Source organism: Sorex araneus, chromosome 2 (assembly GCF_027595985.1).
Source record: "Sorex araneus isolate mSorAra2 chromosome 2, mSorAra2.pri, whole genome shotgun sequence".
NCBI classification, from domain to species: Eukaryota; Metazoa; Chordata; class Mammalia; order Eulipotyphla; family Soricidae; genus Sorex; species Sorex araneus.
In genome coordinates, this window is record NC_073303.1 from 307,356,416 (window position 1) to 307,377,095 (window position 20,680).

A 20,680-nucleotide genomic window follows, 5' to 3' on the forward strand; every position below is an offset into this window, starting at 1 on the left:
TTTTATTTCTAATTATAGTTCATAGAAAGATGTATTATAGATTGGTGACAAATGTTTTAATAATAACAACTAAGGATCAGGAGTACAGTTTATAGCTGCTTATAATTTCTAAAGGCAAGCTTGCAAGAACACAGTGACTGGTGTGTGTGTGTGTGTGTGTGCGTGTGTGTGTGTGTGTGATACCTATCGAATCATCTGTGACTAATAAAACTTGAGAAAGACAGACAGGGAGGAGAGAGTGTTCAGTCTTTTCAGTAACAAGCTTGTCCTACACGTGCCAAACTTCTCTTAGGCAATACTCTGTTTGCTCAGAGGGCCATGTGTTTAATTGTAAAAGTCTGTCAGTATCACAGGACTCCAGAGACATCAGTCATTTCTGTCAGCAAGAAAACAGTGATGGCCGTGTGACTCTTCTATCATTAGGAAAAGATGTGCTCAAGAGAGAAATATGTAGGCTGGGGAGTGCTAAGCAACTATAGGCTACAGGAAAACAGAATTCCAGACTAGGCTTCCCCCCTGCCCCCTCCCTTGGCTGGATGGGAGTATTATAATTTTTTTATTTCACGTACTTCCATGTGTGCAGGAAGACGTGAGGTAACGCGGCCCGTCTCGCCTCTGCCATGCCCACTAAGTGCTTTAAAGTGGCCATCGTTATTCGCAGTTTGGAGTATGTGGAGCCCACGGCTCCCTTCAGCTTTGGCAGAATGCACTATTGTGTAAGGAGGTTGGAGCTGGCCTGCACTCAAATCTATTCCAAAGGGGCCGCTAGTCAAGCCACATGATGACTGGTTCCCTTTTTCGTTCAAGTCGTGATTCTAAATGGACTAGAAATACCGGCCTTGCTGTATTTGGAGAGTGCCGGTGCTCGGAATGGGGATTTTCCGTGTTTTACCCTCAATTGACTAAGATGCCAAGATTTCTGAATTCCACCCAGCTTGCAGTTTAAACATGTCAACAGTTGGATTGTAGTGACTGCAGTTTAATCCAGTCAACTTTGATGGGTCGTTTCACTTATCTGAGCATCAATCTTTGCACCTGTCGGTTAGATAACATCTACTCTAGGGAGCTACTCTGATAAATGAAGGCTACAATTGCTTCTTAATCGTGTCACCTCGGGCAAGTTCGGATCAGCTTTTTACAAGCAAGATCGCCAGCTTGTAAAATGGACCAGCCTCGACTGCCAGTTTGCAAGCCTGGAGGATGAACGAATGAAGCAGAGCGTCCAGAACAGCGCCTGGACCGACCCTCGGAGGCCCCAGGCTCCCTGACCATAGTGACAGTGACCCGAGTGGACGTCCCCCAGGCTGGCGCGGCGGAGTTAGGAAACTTCAGGAGCGGGAAGAGTGGGGCCGAGGCAGGGGCGCGCGGCCGGAGTCCTCGGTGCCCGCGGGGGCGGCCAGTGGCCCGCCGCCGCCTCGCCCCTCCCCTGCCCGGCCGGGCCGAGTCCGGCCGCCGAGTTCCGCCCGCGCCTGGGCGCCGCGCCGCTCCCTCCACGTCGGCCCTGCCCGCAGCCCGCCCCGCGGAGCCCAGCCGGGCCGCGCCGGTGCCCGCGGCCGCCCTCGCCCTGCAGGTAGGAGCGCTCGGAGGCCGCGCGGGGCTGTCGCGGGGCCCGGGGTGGGCGCTGGCGCCCGCCGGCCCCGCTCCCGCCCCACGGGGCCGGGACCTTGGCACGCTGCGGGCGGCGGGCGCCAGCGCCGCCCTCCACTGGCCCCGGGGGGGTTCGCGGGAACGCCCGGGGGCTCAGGGCTGGCGCCTTCAATCGCAACAAGTTGGCACGTACGGTGCTGCCGCCGGCCCGGGAGGATGGACACGTCGGAGGCGCCCGCCGCGGACCCCGCGCAGGTGTCTGGTGTCCCCAGCCCTTGTGCCCCCGGGGTCCCGTACGCTGCGGGCCGAGCGGGCCCCCCGGGCGAGGGGTACAGCATCCCCGCCAATAGGAAGCACTGCGTGCCCGGGCGCTCGACCCCGCCTGTCAGCCGCTACCGGGCCTGGGGTCACAGCTGCTCGCTGGGGGCCCCGGAGAGGAGGACGCCGGGTGTGGCGAGGGCCTGGAGAGCCAGGAGCTGCTCTTTCCCCTCCCCCATACCCGGGGTTCGACGGGGTCGGACGGCTCCTGTGCGATGCCCTGCAGGACTACCCTGTACGAAGTCCAGCTGTTTCCTCCTTTAACTCCCGCGAGCCTGGAAATGCAGACGAATGAATTTCCAGGGTCGGTGCTGCAGGTCACTTCAGCTCTTACCCAGAATGGGAAGTTCCCTTAACTTTTCAGGTTAGGCCTGCCCATTTCAGTCATATAATCCTTTGTGAGCTTCTCCAGGCCCATGGGAAGCACACAAGCAGAATCTTGAGATATACTTAACTAGACTATTAAGAGTGGTGCAATGAGAGTTTACAGAAGGAAAGGTGTCCACAATTACACTGTTAGCTGATGCTACATTTACATCCTATTTGAATAAGAATCGCTTTTCAGTATTAAATGTTTCAGAGCATTCAAGGGGTTTGTACACAGCGTTTTAGTTGGCATTTGTACATAGTCTTAAAATGCTGTTTGGCGACCTTTTAATTCAGTGTATTAATTCCGGTCTGTCTTCTCAGGATGTGTTAAATATACTATGATTATTAGTTAAAAGAGATTTGTTATAAAAACAATTTATCTTTAACTCCTAGAGGTCTTGCCATAGTTATTTGTATTGTGTTGAAATACACATAACAAATTTGCTGGGACCATCATTTTAAAACTTTCATTAAGGGTTTTAGCAACATATTTAATTTTTTTTATTTTATAAGGTAATTCACAATATTCGGTCACATTCAATATTCAAACATCAATCCCACCACCATCATACCTCCCCACCATCATATTTGGGATGTTTCCATCCCAAACCCCAATCCCTGTCCGAAAGCACAACTGAAATAATATATTTTGTATTGTTTGTTATGAAAAACCGCTGAAAATGCTACCCAAAAGTATCCATTGAGGAAACTGTGAAGATTGTTCTATTTGGGCAGGGACCATTAAGACATTCTTTAGAATATCACTAACATGTTGTTAAAGGTTGAGTGATGTGAGCTTTCGTATATGTCTGAAAATATGTATATGTGCATATATATATGTATATATATATTTTCCTCTGTGATTGGTTGCTACTATTTGAAGTCCAGCAAATGTGGAGAATGGGTAGGGCGTGTCTTATTATGTGTTGCGTGGCCGTATGTTCACTTGTGCATGAGGCTCGGCTGAGCATGTGCAGAGCGGCCTTGAGCATGGCGCAGTTGAGTTCTGGAGGTTTTCAGCTGCGGAGGCTGGGTCCCTTGGGGTGGGGCTCTCACCCGCCCCCCTCGGAAGCACCCCATTGAAATAGCATGGCACAGTCCGATGACATGGCTATGGTGGGCGTCATGTTTAGCAACATCTTAATGGTGATGATGGAGTTGCAGGCTCCCTCCCTTCACCCCCCTCTAAGCATGGTTTGAGCTTCTGCTCATTAACTTTAGAGAAATGCATTTTTCAAAAAGAAAAGGTGAAAAGCCATAGTCAGTCTGTATTTAGTAAATCTGTTCTCCATGTGGAAATTCTTTTTATTTATTTATTTATTTGTTTGTTTGTTTGTTTGTTTATTTACCGTTACAGATTTGCATATTTTCGTGCTTGCGTTTCAGTCATACAATGCTAGAGGACCCATCCCTCCACCAGTGCCCATTCTCCACCACCAATGACCCCAGCATCCCTGCCACTCCCGTCACCCCCACCCCACCCCGCCTCTATGGCAGGGCATTCCCTTTTGTTCTCTCTCTCTTTTTCGGTGTTGTGGTTTGCAATAGAGGTATTGAGTGGTCATCGTGTTCAATCTATAGTCTACTTTCAGCAAGCATCTCTCATCCCAAGCGGGTCCTCCAACCACACTTTAGTTGGTGTTCCCTTCTCTATGAGCTGCCTTTTCCCCCAGCATGTGAGGCTGGCTTCCAAGCCATGGAGCAAACCTCCTGGTCCTTATTTCTGCTATTCTTGGGTGTTAGTCTCCTAGTCTGTTATTTTATGTTACACAGATGAGTGCAATCTTTCTATGTCTGTCTCTCTCTTGCTGACTCATTTCACTTAGCATGATACTTTCCATGCTGATCCACTTATATGCAAAGTTCATGACTTCATCTTTTCTAACAGCTGCATAGTATTCCATTATGTAGGTGTTCCATGTGGAAATTCTAATGCATGACTGTAAGCAGAAGCATGGGAGTGACTTTAATTTGAATGTCAAGGTGCACTGAATGTAATATATATATGTATATGGATATATATATATATATGTATATGATATAGCTATCAAAAGGGAGAAACCGAAAAGGGATTGTAGCACTGTAGCACTGTCTTTCCGTTGTAGATCGATTTCCTTCAATGGGCACTAGTAACATCTCCATTGTGAGACTTGTTACTGCTTTTGGCATATCGAATATGCCATGGGTAGCTTGCCAGGCTCTGCTGTACAGGCGGGATACTCTCGGTAGCTTGCTGGGCTCTCCGAGATATGGAAGAATCGAACCCGGGTCGGCCCTGTGCAAGGCAAATGCCCTACCTACTGTGCTATTGCTCCAGTTTAGAATTGACCAGGCCCAGGAATCCTTGTGTCCCCATCAGCAGCTTACTAACACCTAAGTCTTGTTTGAGTTCAGATAGTTGTAGCTTTTTAGAAACTAGAAGCAGTTTTGACAAAGCCAGCTGCTGGATGAAGCAATTTCCTCCCCAAACCAGGTATTTCCTGGAGATCATTGCTACAGGGCAGGGCCGCATGGCCATTAAATGTGCAGTTATTCTGAGTATTTGTATTCTAGGAAGCTCTGTTTATGTTCACAAGTCTTAAAGTAGTTTTGCATCATAAAACAAGGTATATACTCCTGCTGGGGTGTGGTTTCAGACTGTTGCAGAAGAAAACTCCTAATCTGGACAGTTTCGAAATTGTGTTTTAGGTAAGTGTGGGAACTCAGTCCTAAATTTACAGTGAAGTATAACATCTGCATCCCAGATGTTTCAGTGCTCAGCTCAGTAGTGATGTGTTAGTTGTTTCATAGTGTCATAGCTCTTTTTCTGTCTGCTGTGAAACTTCCTTAATTATTTGAATTCCTTGAACACACATGACTATATCAGGATTTGCTTGATTAACAATATATGGGCCTTACTGTGTGCCAGGTCCTATTCTCAGCATTTTACAAACCTGAGCATACTTTACCCTTGAAAGTAGAAAACAGGAACCACCATTGTTATGTACATAATGAGGTTATTTGAGACACAGTGAGATCATACATCAAGCACCCACAGAGCTGCGGCTCTCTTTTGGGCATCCTGAATCCAAGCTTTGGCTTTGGACCTCACTTGCACCATGTACCTGTGCTCTCACTTTTCTAACGAATCAATTTTGTGTCAGGTGTGGGTATAGTCCTAACCTTGCCCTCATCCATAGGGAAAAATAATTTGGCAAGATTGCAACTGGAGTACAACCCAGACTGTAGCACTGCACTGTCACCCCGTTGTTCATCGATTTGCTGGAGTGGGCACCAGTAACTTCTCCATTGTGAGACTTGTCACTGTTTTTGCTATATCGAATATGCAATGGCTAGCTTGCCAGGCTCTGCTGTGCGGGCTGGATACTCTGGGTAGCTTGCCAGGCTCTCTGAGAGGGATGGAGGAATCAAACCCGGGTCGGCCGCGTGCAAGGCAAACACCCTACCTGCTCTGCTATCTCTCCAGTCCTCCAGACAGACCATCTAATTGTCTTATTTTCCAGAAGAGGAAATTAAGGTGATATATCTGGGCTGGGAGTGCTAGGGCAGGTTCCCGGAGAACCTCCACTGAGCCTGGTTTTAGCCCTTGACTGTGTGAGTGTTGAGATAACGATCCTAGGAGCATCTGAGTGTCCAGGGCATATATTTGGAGTGGAGAAGTGGGTGGTATTTACCAATAAAGGGGAAAATGCTCATTATTTTAATAGTGATTTAAACCATACTGGATTTAATTTGCTAAATAAGGGCCCAGGTTATGTAGTGGTAGAAAGAGCAGAAGTTTGTGGCTAACTGTTAGCTGTGGGAGGTCTTGCTGCTTTGGGCTTCGCAATCTCAGATTCCTTCCCCAATTGCCTGTGACCTGAGACTCCCCTTTGGATGAGGGGAATATTTGATTCTGTCCTTAGTGTTTGAAGTACTTTTGATTTTGAGTTGGGAACCTTTTGAAAGTGTCTGACCCCAATAGATGATCATCCAAGAACAACATGAAAGTAGATATAACTTTTTAGTTAATTCTTTTCTTCAGAGAGAGACTTCTAAGGACAAAATAGACAAATTTTGTATTTTATAGTAAGAACAGGAAAATAAAAGCTCCATTCTCCATGGTGCTCATTTCTCAAAGTACGTATTTACCAACAGTGTGTTTGAAGGAGAATGAAAATAACCCCAAAGAATGTAAAAGCTTTAATTTAAAATTAAAAAACCGGCACTGGAGCAATAGCACAGCTAGTAGGGAGTTTGCCTTACATGTGGCTGACCCGGGTTCGATTTCTAGCATCCCTTATGGTCCCCCAAGCACCACCAGGAGTAATTCCTGAGTGCATGAGCCAGGAGTAACCACTGTGCATCGCCGGGTGTGACACAAAAAGCAATAAGCAAAAAAAAAATTCAAAAACCAGAAAGCTCTTCTGGGCTGAAACTGTTGCCTATTCTTATCCTTCCTCCAAAAGCATAAGATAAGAATAGACTGAACTTTTATTCAGAGATCTGTTTAGATTCAAAGCTTCCATGCAGTTCCCTCAGGAGATCAACACAGAAAAGAATTTACTAACAACTCCAGTGCCCACCAGGCTTATCCTGCCCTTTCTAAAGATGAGCTTTCCCTTTTCTACAAAACAGAGTCCTGTGGCTTTGCCGACAAGAGAGTGACTTGGAGAACCAGAGTAGTTTAGCTTCTGACCCGCTAACTTGTTGAAATCCCTCAAAACACTGTCACTGTGTCTCTCAATAGATTGGTCATCAAGCGGCAGAGGAACTCGACGTGTTCAGTTACCAAAGTCAGCAGCAAACATGGGGAAGGGACAGCAGTGGAGGAGAAAGGGCAACAACTCTAGGGGAAAGAGAAGTGGAAGAGGGACACAGCTATAGAGCGTGGGCCACCAACACCATTGTCAGTTCTTTATCCTGAGTTTCTGATCATGGTCCCTTCTTGACTGTGCTCTTTGGAATGACCATTGCTATTGAGAGTGATCTTTGGTCTATCTTGAAGTGATTTTAATGCTTGCTGAAAAGTCACGGTCCATCTGCAAAGCAGGGCTGGGCGGGCTTGAGCTACTCACAACCATTGGGTCTCTGTTTGTTAACATCAATTTTATGTAAATAGATTTTATATCTTGATGCTGGCTGGGATCACTGTGGTTACTTTATCATTTCTGCCTTGCCAGAGGATAAGGTCCTGAGGATCACAGACTATGCTTTTGTCATTTTTGTGTCTCCAGTGTCCTCTGGATTGTTTGATATGAGCTGAATGAAAAGGGTGTGTTTAGTGGATGAGAAAGGGATTAGCCATTCATTTTATTCACACTACATAGGCATTTTCAGAAATGAAGGTTTGGGTGGCTAGTGTTTTATATATTTATTTCTTTTGGGTTTTTTTCCAGGCAGTGCTCAGAGGCCCTGGGGACCACTCCTGACAATACTAAGCCAACTGGTATGGAAGTCGATGTGGAGGTCTCGTTCTGTTCAGCAGGGAGAACCCTTCGTAGGGCGCAGCCGAAAGAACAGACGCAGAGCCCGGAGGAGGGAGAAAAGGCATTTATTCTATGGCAGTTACAGTATTTTATACCTCCCTGTTGGGAGGAGGTGGTGCCAGGACCCCCAACAGAAATGCAGGGTGTGGCACGGGATTTAGCTAGTAATAAACAAATGCTGATAGGATAAGATCAGCAAGATTAGGAGTGGCAACCTTTACTAGGTGTGGCATGGGGTTAGCTAGTGATTAAACAAATAGTGACAGGATAAGATCAGTAAGGTAAAATGGCTCCCTACATCTCCCCCTGTTTTGTTTTAAATTAAATGTGGTCAGGGGAGGCATTGTCCGGTATCCCTTGTGACATAAAGACTCCATTTTTGCAGGGAGAGGAAGGAAAGGATGATCGGGTCTATGCAGGGGGCTCCTCATAGGCCCCATCAATCCTTGGTTTTGGAGTAACCTCTAAGCTATACCAGAATACCTCGCAGGGAGCCGGGCCGGGGTATCAGCCCTCCCTTGCAGTGCTTTGCCTGGCAACCTGATCCACAAGAATAAATCCTTGGGAGCCCGGCATCCTCAAGGTAAAGAACTGGGGGAAGATGAGGTCCTACAAATCAAGCCAAAGATCCTTAAACACTCAAAAATCTCATTTGTTACTCTAAGATATTAACCCAGCCCTGGACCCAAAGTAGCACTTGCTGTAGAGTGTCCAATTGTTGCTCAACATCATGGTTGACAGTAGCCTGCATTGTCCCAAGGTGGTAAGAGTCATTTTGTCATGTTTAGACGAAGTTGTGTGTCTGGACCGAGGCTTGAAGAACTATTCCTGCAACAGCATCAGTGGTGGTTACAGCAATGAGTCCAGGATAGCGGCGATCAGGGGCCCAAGGAATTGTCAGGAGTGCCGGAGCAGTTGTGTCAGGTCTTCAGTCAGGAGCCCTTTATCGGGGGAGCGTTGCCATTCTCTGGTCAGGTTCACTGGTAACCATATGCGATCCAGCCCTTAATAAAATTATACTGTGGGGAGAATCTTGGATTGAGAGGGAAGAATTGAGACAGGTAAATAATGCACAATCACCAGAAAAGAAAAATCTTTTTGTGAGTGATCAGAGGTAGTATAAATTTGGGACTTGGTATGAATCCAAGTCTGAAAGTGAAGAGGGAGACAGGGAGGCACTCCAATGCAGACAGGATCAAGTGAGTATCCTAGAGAAAAAATTAAAAGGTGTTTCTTCTTTATTCAGCAGCTGAGGCATCTGTGAATCCCATGGAAGGGGTAAAAGAAAGGAATTGTTAGCCCAGATACTGGGTCCTGGCATGGTCCAATCTACAACCTGTAAAAGTGGAGGGTGAGGAATGTAAGTCCAATAGATATGTTAGCTTACTAGAATTCAAGAGGATTTCAACTGTTAATAACTATTAATGTTTTCCCAATATGAAATCTGGATTAAAAATTTCAATTTCTTTGTAGGCGCCACATTCTGATTAGAAATCTTTGTTTAGACCTGACCTAGCAAGCTCCAAAGATACTTAGGTCTTTTAAATTGCTGGGCTCCATATCACTCTGACCTCCCTTGATTTTGTTTGCCCAGATCTAAGAATTACTGACTTTAAACTAGCTCTAATACTCGAGTGTTCCACAGACAGAGAGACAGACAGTCAGACAATAAACATCACACATGTGCACAAATATATACTTGATCGATCAATCTGACCCTTCAAGAATGGCAGGAAAAAACTGATAGACTGAGAAAGGAAAGAGCAGTCCCCAGGGCAAAGTGAGCCCTGTCGGCCGATTGGGAACATTGCTCCCCGTTTCTCTGCCTGAGCAGCCAGTTTCCTGCTTGTTGAAAAAACGGGTCAAGAAAGCACTTTTGTTGATATAAGCTGGCAAAACCTTCTCAAAGTTGTTGAAAACTAAGCAGAACTAAGAAAGATAATGAGACAATTGCACACACACTAGGAGCACACGCACAAATCTTACTCCTGCACACACTCGGACCGGTCCTTCTTTCACGCGGGTGCGCACCCCACTCACCACATTCACACTGAGACTCCCCATCCTGCCCTACGGGCATCATCTTCGGTCTTGAAGTAACGCTGGTTCCTGCTCCAGCCAGGCCAAGTCTGAATAACTGTTCTGTGAGCGAGACCACTAGTTGGTCACTCCCGACGCGGCTGACTGAGCAGAAGCAAGTTCCTGGGCAGTGGCAGAAGGGACACTGTCCTCAGAGGATTCATTTATTCTCGGGGTGGAAGTCGGTTCAGCCAGAGCAGGTGTGTCGACCTGCCTTATCAGTCGTTCGGGGAGCCAGCGGGCTACACTATCAGCAGCATCAAATATGCAGGCTGATCCTCGGCCCCATATAAGGACTGGATCAGGGCCCTTCCATAGACCACTCAGAGGGTCTTTCCACCTTACTTTTGCATAAGTGTGGCTGGTGGAAGTATGCCAAAAACGGTCCGCTGCACTGCGACCTTCTTTGTCCAGTATAAGAAAGTTCATGACAAACAAAGCGTGAGATAGTAACGTCTTAGGGGAAAGTGAGGCTGGGTACAGTTCCTTTTCTGTCCGGAGCTTTTGAATATATGTTTTAAGAGTGAGATGGGCTCGCTCCACTATCCCCTGCCCTTGAGGATTATAGGGGATCCCTGTATGATGGGAAATCTGCAGCTTCTTACAAAAATGCTCAAACTTTTTTCCAGTGTATCCTGGACCATTGTCTGTTTTTATTAGCTGTGGTTTGCCCAGTACAGAAAAGCAGTGCAAGACATGAGCAATGACATTTTTTGAGGCCTCTCCAGTCTGGGCTGAGGCGCAAATAAACCCACTAAAGGTATCAATAGTCACATGCACATATTTAAGCTGCCCAAAGGAATGAATATGAGTGACATCCATTTGCCAGATGGCATTAGGGACTAGTCCTCGGGGATTGACCCCTAAGTGAGGCACGGGTAGAAGGGATACACAGGAAGGGCACTGGTGCACAATCTGCCGTGCCTGCTCACGCGTGATTTTAAACATAAGGCGGAGAGTTTGAGCATTCAGATGGTGAAGGGCATGTGCAGTTGTGGCCTCCTGCAGCGGATCTGCTTGTAGAGTTAGCGCTGTGAAAGATCGGGTGGCCAAATCTGCCAAGTGATTACCTGCTGCCAGTGGCCCAGGGAGGTTAGTGTGGGCACGAAGATGACCTATGAAAAATGGAGCTCGCCGGGAGCGAATATACTGTTGGATTTGCAAAAACAATGACGTTGCGGGGGAGGAGGGTTTTATGTAACTAATAGTCTCCAGTAATGGTATAGAGAAGGCCACATAGGCACTATCCGTGTATAAATTGAAAGGAAGAAGGGAAAAATTTTTAAAAACCATTAGAACAGCTGTGAGTTCAACCAGCTGAGCAGAGGACTCCTTTGTGGAAAAAGAAACAGTCTCACCCTCACAGGCATAGGCGGCCTGGCCATTAGAGGATCCATCAGTGAAAATCACTTTAGCCCCAGGGATAGGGCTGGTCTTAGTGACAACAGGAAAAACCCATTGATGTAAAGCCATAAATTGTATCAACTTATTGGGGGGATAATGATTATCTAAAATTCCTGAAAAGGAAGCACAGGTGATGGGCCAATCATCAGTATTTTGAAGAAGCCAATCTATCTGTTCCTTATTGTAGGGTTGAATAACAGAAGCCGGTTCAAGACCAAAGTGTCTACAAGAGAAACTCCTTCCTTCAATAATTAAGGATGCCACTAAGAGATAGTAGGGTACAAGAACTTTCTTTGGTGTGGCAGGAAGGTGAATCCAAGAAACAGGGTTTTCCTGCCAAATTAAGCCCGTGGGAGAATGAGGAGTAGCGAAGATAAGGAGGTGAAAAAGGCGCTGATAATCTAGAGAGCAAACAAAGTGACCTTCAATCGCTTTTTCTATGAGAACTAGGGATTCTTGGGCTGCTGGTGTCAGACTCCGAGGGGAAGAAGGGTCAGCATCACCGCGCAAAAGGTCATAAAGGGGCATAAGGTCTCCTTTGGTAAGTTTCAGATAGGGACTGAGCCATGTAATATGCCCAAGCAGTTGTTGAAAATCATGTAGTGTCTTTAATGAAGTAAGCTTCAGCTGCGTTTTTTGCAAAAGTACACGGGACCCCTGAAGACGAAATCCAAGAAAGGTATAAGGGTCAGCGATCTGAATTTTTTCGGGGGCAATTTGAAAGCCAGACTGAGTAAACGCACGGATCAGCTGATTGCAACAGAGCATAGTGGCCTGTGGGTCAGATCCAGCAAGCAGTATATCATCCATATAATGGATCATATAGATGTCGGGCCATTGTGCCCTAATGGGAGCAAGAATTTGAGCCACAAATTTTTGACACAGTGTGGTGCTATTTGCCATTCCCTGGGGTAAAACCTTCCATTGAAAACGTTGCATGGGCTCTTTATAATTAATAGCTGGCAAACTAAAGACAAAACGGGGGCGATCATCAGGATGCAAGGGAATTGAGAAGAAGCAGTCTTTTAAATCGAGTACTATCTTATACATTTCTGAAGGGATGGCTGCTGGGGACGGCAGTCCAAGTTAAAGCGCCCTGAAAATGACCATGGTTTTATTTACTGCTCGTAGATCCTGCAGCAGTCGTCAACTGCCGTTTTTCTTTTTTATAACAAAAATGGGTGTGTTCCAGGGGGAAGAGGTGGGTTCTATGTGTCCCGCCGCGAGTTGTTCCTGCACTAACAACATGGCGGCCTGTAATTTTTCAGTGGGAAGCGGCCACTGGTCCACCCATACAGGCTCATTGGACTTCCATATGATCTTATCCGTATGGGGTGCAGGAGGAGCCGTGGCAGTTACTGAGAATAAACCTAAGCCTGCGCGGTCATTTTTCACTGGGTCGAGGGCTAGCGGCGCAGGCGTGCCCTGGAGGTATTTTCCTAGAACCTTTCCGGGAGAATAACCTGCTGAAAGGAGCATGTCTAGGCCCTTGGCATCAATTAGTATAAGGTCCATCTGTGAAAGAATATCCCTGCCCCAGAGATTGAGTGGGAGCCCGGGCAGAACATAGGGGCGTACCATCCCGGATTTTCCCTCCTTGGTGCGCCAATCAAGCGTAAATGAGCTTAACATAGGGTTTTGGGATTGACCTATACCCTGAAGGTGAGTCAATGAGGGGGTGAGGGGCCACCTTTTTGGCCAGTCTTTTTCAGCAATGACTGTTACATCCGCACCAGTGTCAATCAGACCTAAAAACTCCTTCCCGTTGATCTCTAAAGTCATCAGGCCCTTGTGATTAAGAATGCGTTGGGCAAAAAATGCAAAAGTCTCTGACATTGGGGGTGGTTTTTGTACTGTTGTTATTGGAATGAGTATTAGCTGTGCTAGCCGCGCGCCAGCGTCCAAGACTGAAAATGGGGAGAGTGATTCAACTACTACTCCAATCTGCCCTTGAAAATCAGCATCTATAATCCCGGGGAGTACTTGCACGCCCTGAGGAAGCATATTGCCTCGCCCAATAATTTTTTTTTTTTTTTTTTTTTTTTTTAGGGAGAAAAGGCATTTATTCTATACCTCCCTGTTGGGAGGAGGTGGTGCCAGGACCCCCAACAGAAATGCAGGGTGTGGCACGGGATTTAGCTAGTAATAAACAAATGCTGATAGGATAAGATCAGCAAGATTAGGAGTGGCAACCTTTACTAGGTGTGGCATGGGGTTAGCTAGTGATTAAACAAATAGTGACAGGATAAGATCAGTAAGGTAAAATGGCTCCCTACAAACTGGGCCCATAGTTCAGTGCTAACACCAAAGTCTAGTAACTTGAAAAAAAGTCCTTCTGTGCCTTGGTTTCCCCACCTGCAATCTGAGAATGAGTAGAGTATCTAGTGACCAGACTTCTATGAGCACTGTCAGGAACAGTGCCTGGGCATTGTTAAACACAGAACCTGGGGCATAGAAGCCACTCAGCCTGTTCCTGACATATGGTCACCTGTTCCATATGTCAACCTCAAATCCAGCAGGAATTACATATGTAAATAAACCAGTGAACAGAAATTGTTGGTTGAATGACATGAAAATATGCCTCTGAGAATATAGACGAGGAAGAAATGATGTGTCCCTGAGGAATCCCTGGTGAGACTGGGGTTCCCTGAGTCGGTCAGTGATGGAAGTGATAGGAAGATTTTTGGCCATGCAATGGGTTAGGGCAGAGGGTGATGATATGTCTTGTAATTGTGCAATTAGGGCTTTGGTTTTGACCTTTGCTAGAAATTTTGATTTTCTTAATCCATAAATGTAGCTGCTTCTCTTATTAAATTAGCAGTTAATAAGAGAAGCATTTACCTTCTTTTGGTGGGAGGAGCACATCCCGTAGGTCTTGGAGGATCCCTGGGTGAAGCTGGGGGTGTGATGCTGGGGTTTGAAGCCCGGTCACCTGCAGGTGCCCACGTGATCTGGCCCTTTCAGTCATCTCCCTGGCTCTGCTGTTTTGTAAACTCCTGGTGTTTGCTTTTTAAAAGCACTTCAGAGTAAAAACAGGGTGTGTGCTCAGGTCAGAAGAGTGAACTAATAAGGCCAGAGTAATAGTGCAGTGGTTGTGGTGTTTAACTTGCATGTGGCTGACCAGGGTACCATCCCTGGCATCTCATCCAAGCACAGCCAGGAGTGATCCCTGTGTGTAGAGTCAGGAGTACCCCCTGAGCATTGCAGAAAAAAATGAAAGATAAACTAAGTCAGGCAGTGATGGGAAAGCTTCCCTGCTCTTTACATTCTTCAGTTTCATATGGAAGGGGAGCAGAGCCTCACCTGCGCAGGTACTTTATAGAGGTGCCTCAGGGCTGGCAAGTGTAGACTCAGTACTTGGGCCAGCAGTTTTTGTACTTATAAACAGTTATATGTAAAAAGTTATATTTATGTGTTAAAGAAGTGATATATATCCATATACACACATATAGATATATATATAAACACGTGTTTGCATATACATTTGCAAATATGTGTATTTATACACATACATGTATATAGATATATATGTGTACATATATATGTATATGTATCTATATGTTATAGTTATATCACTGCAGTCTATAGCCCCAGAAACCACTATTGTGAAAGAAATCTGGGAAATTCCAGCATGATTAAAGCACCTAAAAGCAGAGATGCCCTTCTTCCTAAATCCTAGATGGGGACTCTACAAGTTGCTTTGCCCCTCCTTACGTCGCTCCACACAGCCTGACATCAGTTGCTGCTGGAACTGTATTACTCTGAGAACAGCTGAGAAGGCACCATCTGATTCTCACAGAGAAGTGAGAACCAAGACCCAGAACAGGAAAAGGCAAGTGAGGTGGTGAGAATTTTAAGGAAAGATTTCCCTTGGGCTGTGCTAGATTTAGTTGTAGGTGCTTTCCTTGCATATGCTGGTTTAACCTTGGTTTAATCTCTGTATGGTCCCCTGAGCACTGCCAGGAGTGATTCCTGAGTATAATCTCTCATTATCGCCAGGTGTGGCCTAAAACAAACAAACAAAAAAATTAGTTGATGCTGGTTGTTGAGTTTTATATTTTGCATTATTAAATGTAATTTGTATTTATCTGATTGTTTTTGTGGTTGTTTTTGCTTGCTTTTGAGGCCACATCCAGCAGTGCTCAGGATTTACTTCTGGCTCTGCACTAAAGGATCACTCCTGGCAGGGTTTGGGCTTCGGAGAGCTAGAAATTGAACCAGGATAGGCTGTGTGCAAGGCAAGTGTTCTATCCTTGGTATTATCTCTCTGACCCCTATATATTTATGAATAAATACTTAACCAAATTTATGTTTACCCTTATTATTTAGCAAATTTTTATTTGTTTAAACCTGAGACATTTTTTATTTATTCTAAAAATCATGTTAGGTTGTTACAATAGTGTTAAAGTTTATGGTACAAAATCCCGAAGCCACCACCATCCATGTGAGTATGACTCTGCACTAGTGACCATGTGTCACCCCTAATGTGATCTTCTTCCCTCCTCCACCCTCCCACTGCTTGTGAATAGGTTTTGTAATCTAAGGCCAAGGATTTGTTATTGTTCAATACTGCCTAGTCACTTGTTTTCTATCTCTGTATTCGTTCTTCTCCTTCTAACATATTCTGCTTAGCCTGATACACTCCATTTCTGTTCAGGTTGCTGTGAATTTCATGATTTTGTCATTTCTTATAGCTGCATAGTATTCCACTGTGTATATGCTCCATGAATTCCTCCTTCCCTTCCTCCCTTCCCTACTTCCCTCTTTCCATCTTCCCCCCATCCCTCCCTCCTTCTTTTCTCCTCCCTCCCTCCTCTTTTCCCCATCACTCCCTTCCCCACTTCTCCCCATTGCTTCCCTCCCTTTCTCTCTTCTTCCCTTCCTCCTTCCCTCCCTTTCTCTCTTCTTCCCTCCCTCCCTCCCTCCCTCCCTTCCTTCCTTCCTTCCTTCCTTCCTTCCTTCCTTCCTTCCTTCCTTCCTTCCTTCCTTCCTTCCTTCCTTCCTTCCTTATTTTTTCCTTCCTTCCTTGGAGCATCATCCAGGAATTGTGCTCAGGGATCACTCCTGGTGCGGCTTGTAGGACCATATGTGGTGCTGGGGATTAAACTTACGTCAGCTGCATGCAAGGCAAGAACCCTAGTGTCTGTGTTATCTCTACAGCCAAAGTGCTCCATGATTTCTTCATCCATTCATCTGTTGTTAGACATTTGGGTATTTCTATTTCCTGGCTATTATGCTAAGTGCTAAAAGTGAACACAGGAATACATATATCTTTCCAATGTAATGTTTTTGTGTTTTGGGGTTAGAGGTCAAGGAGTAGAATTTATGGGTTATATAAGAATTCTAGTCTTACTTTCTTGAGAGAGCTCCATTCTTCCCTCCATAGAAGCTAAACCAGATGACATTCCCAACAGTGGTGGATCGGTGTTCCTTTTTTGTTGTTGTTAATCATATCCCCATCAACATTGGTTGTTTCCAGTCTTTATGATATAAGCCATTCTCATTGATTTAATTTATCCTTATTTTAATTTATATTTCTCTAATAATAAGTGATAATGGCTAGAGTGATAGCACAGTGGGTAGGGCATTTGCCTTGCACACAGCCAATCCAGGTTCGATTTCTCCACCCCTCTTGGAGAGCTGGCAAGCTACCGAGAGTATTCTGCCTGCACAGCAGAGCCTGGCAAGCTACCTGTGGTGTATTTGATATGCCAAAAACAGTAACAAGAAGTCTCACAATTGAGACGTTACCGGTGCCCACTCCAGCAAATCAATGAACAACTGGACGACAGTGCTACAGTACTACTGAACACGTTTTCATATACCTACTTGTCATCTGTATGTCTTTTTTGAGGAAGTATCTGTTCATCTCCTTACCTCATTTTTTATAGTGTTACTGGAGGTTTTTGAGATTTCTGAGTGCTTTATATATCTGAGATATCAGTCCTCTGATCTATTGTGTGCATTTTTTCCATTTTGTCCTTTTTATTTTAGGCCAAGTTTCTTTTGTTATGCAAAACTTAAAAAAATTTGATTTAGTCACTGTTTTTGTTATCTTTGCCTCTAGAACCCAGTTTATATTTGTTCCTGCTCTTTGCCTTTGGAGCCAAATCATTAAATACACCTCTAAGGTCGATATCTGGAAAGTTTGCCTATGTTTTTCTCAATGTATTTTATGGGTTCTGACTTAACCTTGAATTATTTAGTTCACTTAAGTTAATTTTCATGAGTGATGTGGGATATCATTCCAGTATCTTTATTTTGAAGTATCCACTTTTCCAAATGCTATTTTGGAAGAGATTTTCCTTGTTTCTTTACTTCATGTACACAGGTTGTTTATCATAAATTAAATGCCATAAATCTGAGGATTTATCTCTGGACTCTCATATATGTTTAATTGGTCTGAGTCTATTTTGATATTTTTACTAAAATAACTTTGTTCTATGATTTAAAGTTATGAAATGGAATATCTCCCATATTTTCTCTCAGGATTGCTTTGAATATTTGGGAAGTTTTATGGTTCCATACAACTTTTAGTAGAGCCTTTCCTAAGTCCTTCAGGACTGGGGATTGTGTTGAATCTGTATAGTGCTTTGGGTAGGGTGGTGATTTTGACAATGTTAGTTCAATCCATGAACATGGGATATTTTTCCAGTTTTTGGTGTCTTCTTTTTTTCAGTAGTTATGTAATTTCTACTGTGTGACTTGCATCCTTTTTTAGTTGATTTCTATATGTTGTATATTTTGGAAGTAATTTTGAATGAGATTGCCTTTTTAATTTATCTTCTAATTAATTATTTGCATATAGAAATTCAATAGATTTTTGATTGCTGACTTTTTGGCTCTGACTTTTTTACATTTGTTTGTTTCAATATTTTTGTGTGTGGAGTCTTTAGGGTTTTTGATATTATCATGCCATCTGTAACTAGTAATGTTTAACTTCTCTTCCAATTTGGAAATCTTTGATTTCTTTTTCTTGCCTGGTTGTTTTGGTGAATAATTTCCAAAATTATATTGAATAAAAGTAGAGAAAATTGACATCCTTGCTCATTGTGTATGGTGTTAACTGTGGGTTTATACTAGGTGGTTGTTACAATCTTGAGGTGAGTTGTTTCTATTCATATTTTGTTGAGGTTTCTTATAATTAAATTAAGAATTGATGTTGAATGGTAAAAGGTTTTCTCTGCATCTATTAATGTGACTTAATGGATTTTGTCTTTATTGGTGTATTATATTTATTGATTTGCCTATATAGAACATCCTTGTATCCCTGGATTGAATCCCACTTGATCATAATGTATGATGCTTTTGATTTATAGTTGGATTAATATTCAGTTCTCTAAGATTTTATTGAGAATATTTGTGAGCTAATTTTTAAACATACCAATATTAAAAGGGAAATTCTTTTTTAATCCCCCTCTCTCTTCCTCTCATTGGTGTTGTTGATGTTGCTGTTGCATCAATAGGGGTGGGCGGTTTGCACATCTAGCTGTGGTGGTCTCACATTTTTAGTGTTGGAAGACTCATGTTCAGTTCTATTGCTTGCAGACATGCTTGTCAGGGCTTATTTTCATTTCCCAGACACACATTTCAAGGTTGAGGTGCTTTCCAGGGTCACTGTGGTGATACATATATGCTCACTAGAAGTCACACTTCCGGGATGCTTAAACATCTTTTGATTGCAGTACTCACCACGAGTTGCAACCTTTTGTGGTGCTTACACATACCTGACTGCAGTGCAGCTGGAAGTCTCTGGTTGCCCCGGGGATCAGAGGCAGCAGGGCTACCATGCTCAAATACAGAGCTGCCAGGGCAGTGCTCAGAACATACAAGACACCAGGGATTTGGATTCAAGGCTGTGTTTGCAAGACAGGCACTCTAAGTTCTTGTGCTATTGCTAGGGGACCCTCAAAAATTTTGTTTTTGTTTTGAATTACCTAAAATTATATCAAAAATAAAGGTAATAAATACTGTCACTTACTAATTATTTTGCTATCTGTGCTCTTGATGTGCTTTACATCTGTTGTTTCTTAAGGTAAAAATGCTATAACCACTGCATACCATTTCTCAAGCTGCATGCTCAGTGACTTTGTGTGGGCAGCTTGAACTCAGTCATGATGGGAGTGTGTGTACCATAGAGATTGACAAAAGGGAGAGTTAGGGCTTCTCATTGCCCTGAGTAAGCACTTGTGAACACACTCAGGGGATATCAGTACTACTCCATCTCCTTCTGTTTTCTCAAAGTGAACTCGATTTGGCCATTCTTTTCTTTCAGTGTCCATAGTGATCAAGGAGGAAGGGGAACATATAATAGTGCAAGCTCCTAGTGATTTTGGGCCTTGCCCAGCGGTGCTAGGGGCTCACTTCTTTTTTTTAAAATTTTTTTTATTTTTTATTATTTTTATTTTTTTAAGGGTACAGTTACAGATTTATACATTTTTGTGTTCATGTTTTCCCCATACAAAGTTCAAGAACCCATCCCTTCACCAGTGCCCATTCTCTACCACCAGTAAACCCAGCATCCCTCCCACCCTCCCCAGTCCCATCTCCCCACCCCCCCCACACACTGCCACTATGGCAAGGTATTCCCTTTTGTTCTCTCTCTCTGATTAGGTGTTGTGTTTTGCAATAAAGGTGTTGCGTGGCCATTGTGTTCAGTCTCTAGTCTACATTCGGCACACATCACCCTTCCTCCGCATGACCTCCAACCACATTTTACTTGGTGTTCCCTTCTCTGAGTTGCCCAGAATGAGAGATCAGCCTCCAAGCCACGGAGTCAACCCTCAGGGCTCACTTCTGGCTCTGTGCTCAGGGATCACTCCTGCTGGCGCTTGAGGAACCACCTTGTACCAAGATTGAACTGGCGACCGCCATGTACTAGACAAGTGCCTGAGGCCCTGTACCATCACTTTTCACCTCTCTGACTCACAGTTGCCCAAGTTTGGGGATCAGGATCATTCAGTAGCTTCCTTTTGGGGAACATAACACACCTGGTTCCATCTTAGGGGAGTTGCTTCTCCGAACATCTCCGAATGCAGCAGCTATGTGTACCTGGGTCAAGAACTCAACATGAGGAACGACTTGGCACCAGAACTTTGCAGGAGGAAGAGAGCAGCATGGAACACCTTCAAGAGCGTCGAAGAAGTGCTTAAGAGGACAAAGAACCTCTGGCTCCGGGCACATCTTTTCGACTCTACCGTTCTTCCTGCACTAACATATGCTTCAGAGACCTGGGCCCTACGCAAACAGGATGAGAATGCTATTTGGGTATCCCAAAGAGGAATTGAAAGCTATGCTTGGAGTATCATGTTTCACTCAAGTTAGAGAGGGAATCCAGAGTTCTGACCTCCATCAACGGTCAAGAATCAGGGACTCTGGACTCGCCGCGCCCGCTGCTCCAGTATGACCGAGGAGGCCAAAAGAGCTTGCGGGAGATCGAGGGGTGGGGAAGTACT

General features: G+C 44.6%; 1 protein-coding gene across 1 annotated transcript in view; it reads left to right on the forward strand.

Moving 5' to 3' along the window:
* Positions 1–1,423: 1,423 nt before the first annotated feature.
* The window catches only part of PLD1 (phospholipase D1), a 288,369-nt gene continuing 269,112 nt past the window's right edge, over positions 1,424–20,680 (forward strand). The window contains exon 1 of the mRNA XM_055127575.1: positions 1,424–1,570. The gene's annotated coding sequence lies outside the window, so the exon portion shown is untranslated. The remainder of the gene's footprint in view (positions 1,571–20,680) is intronic.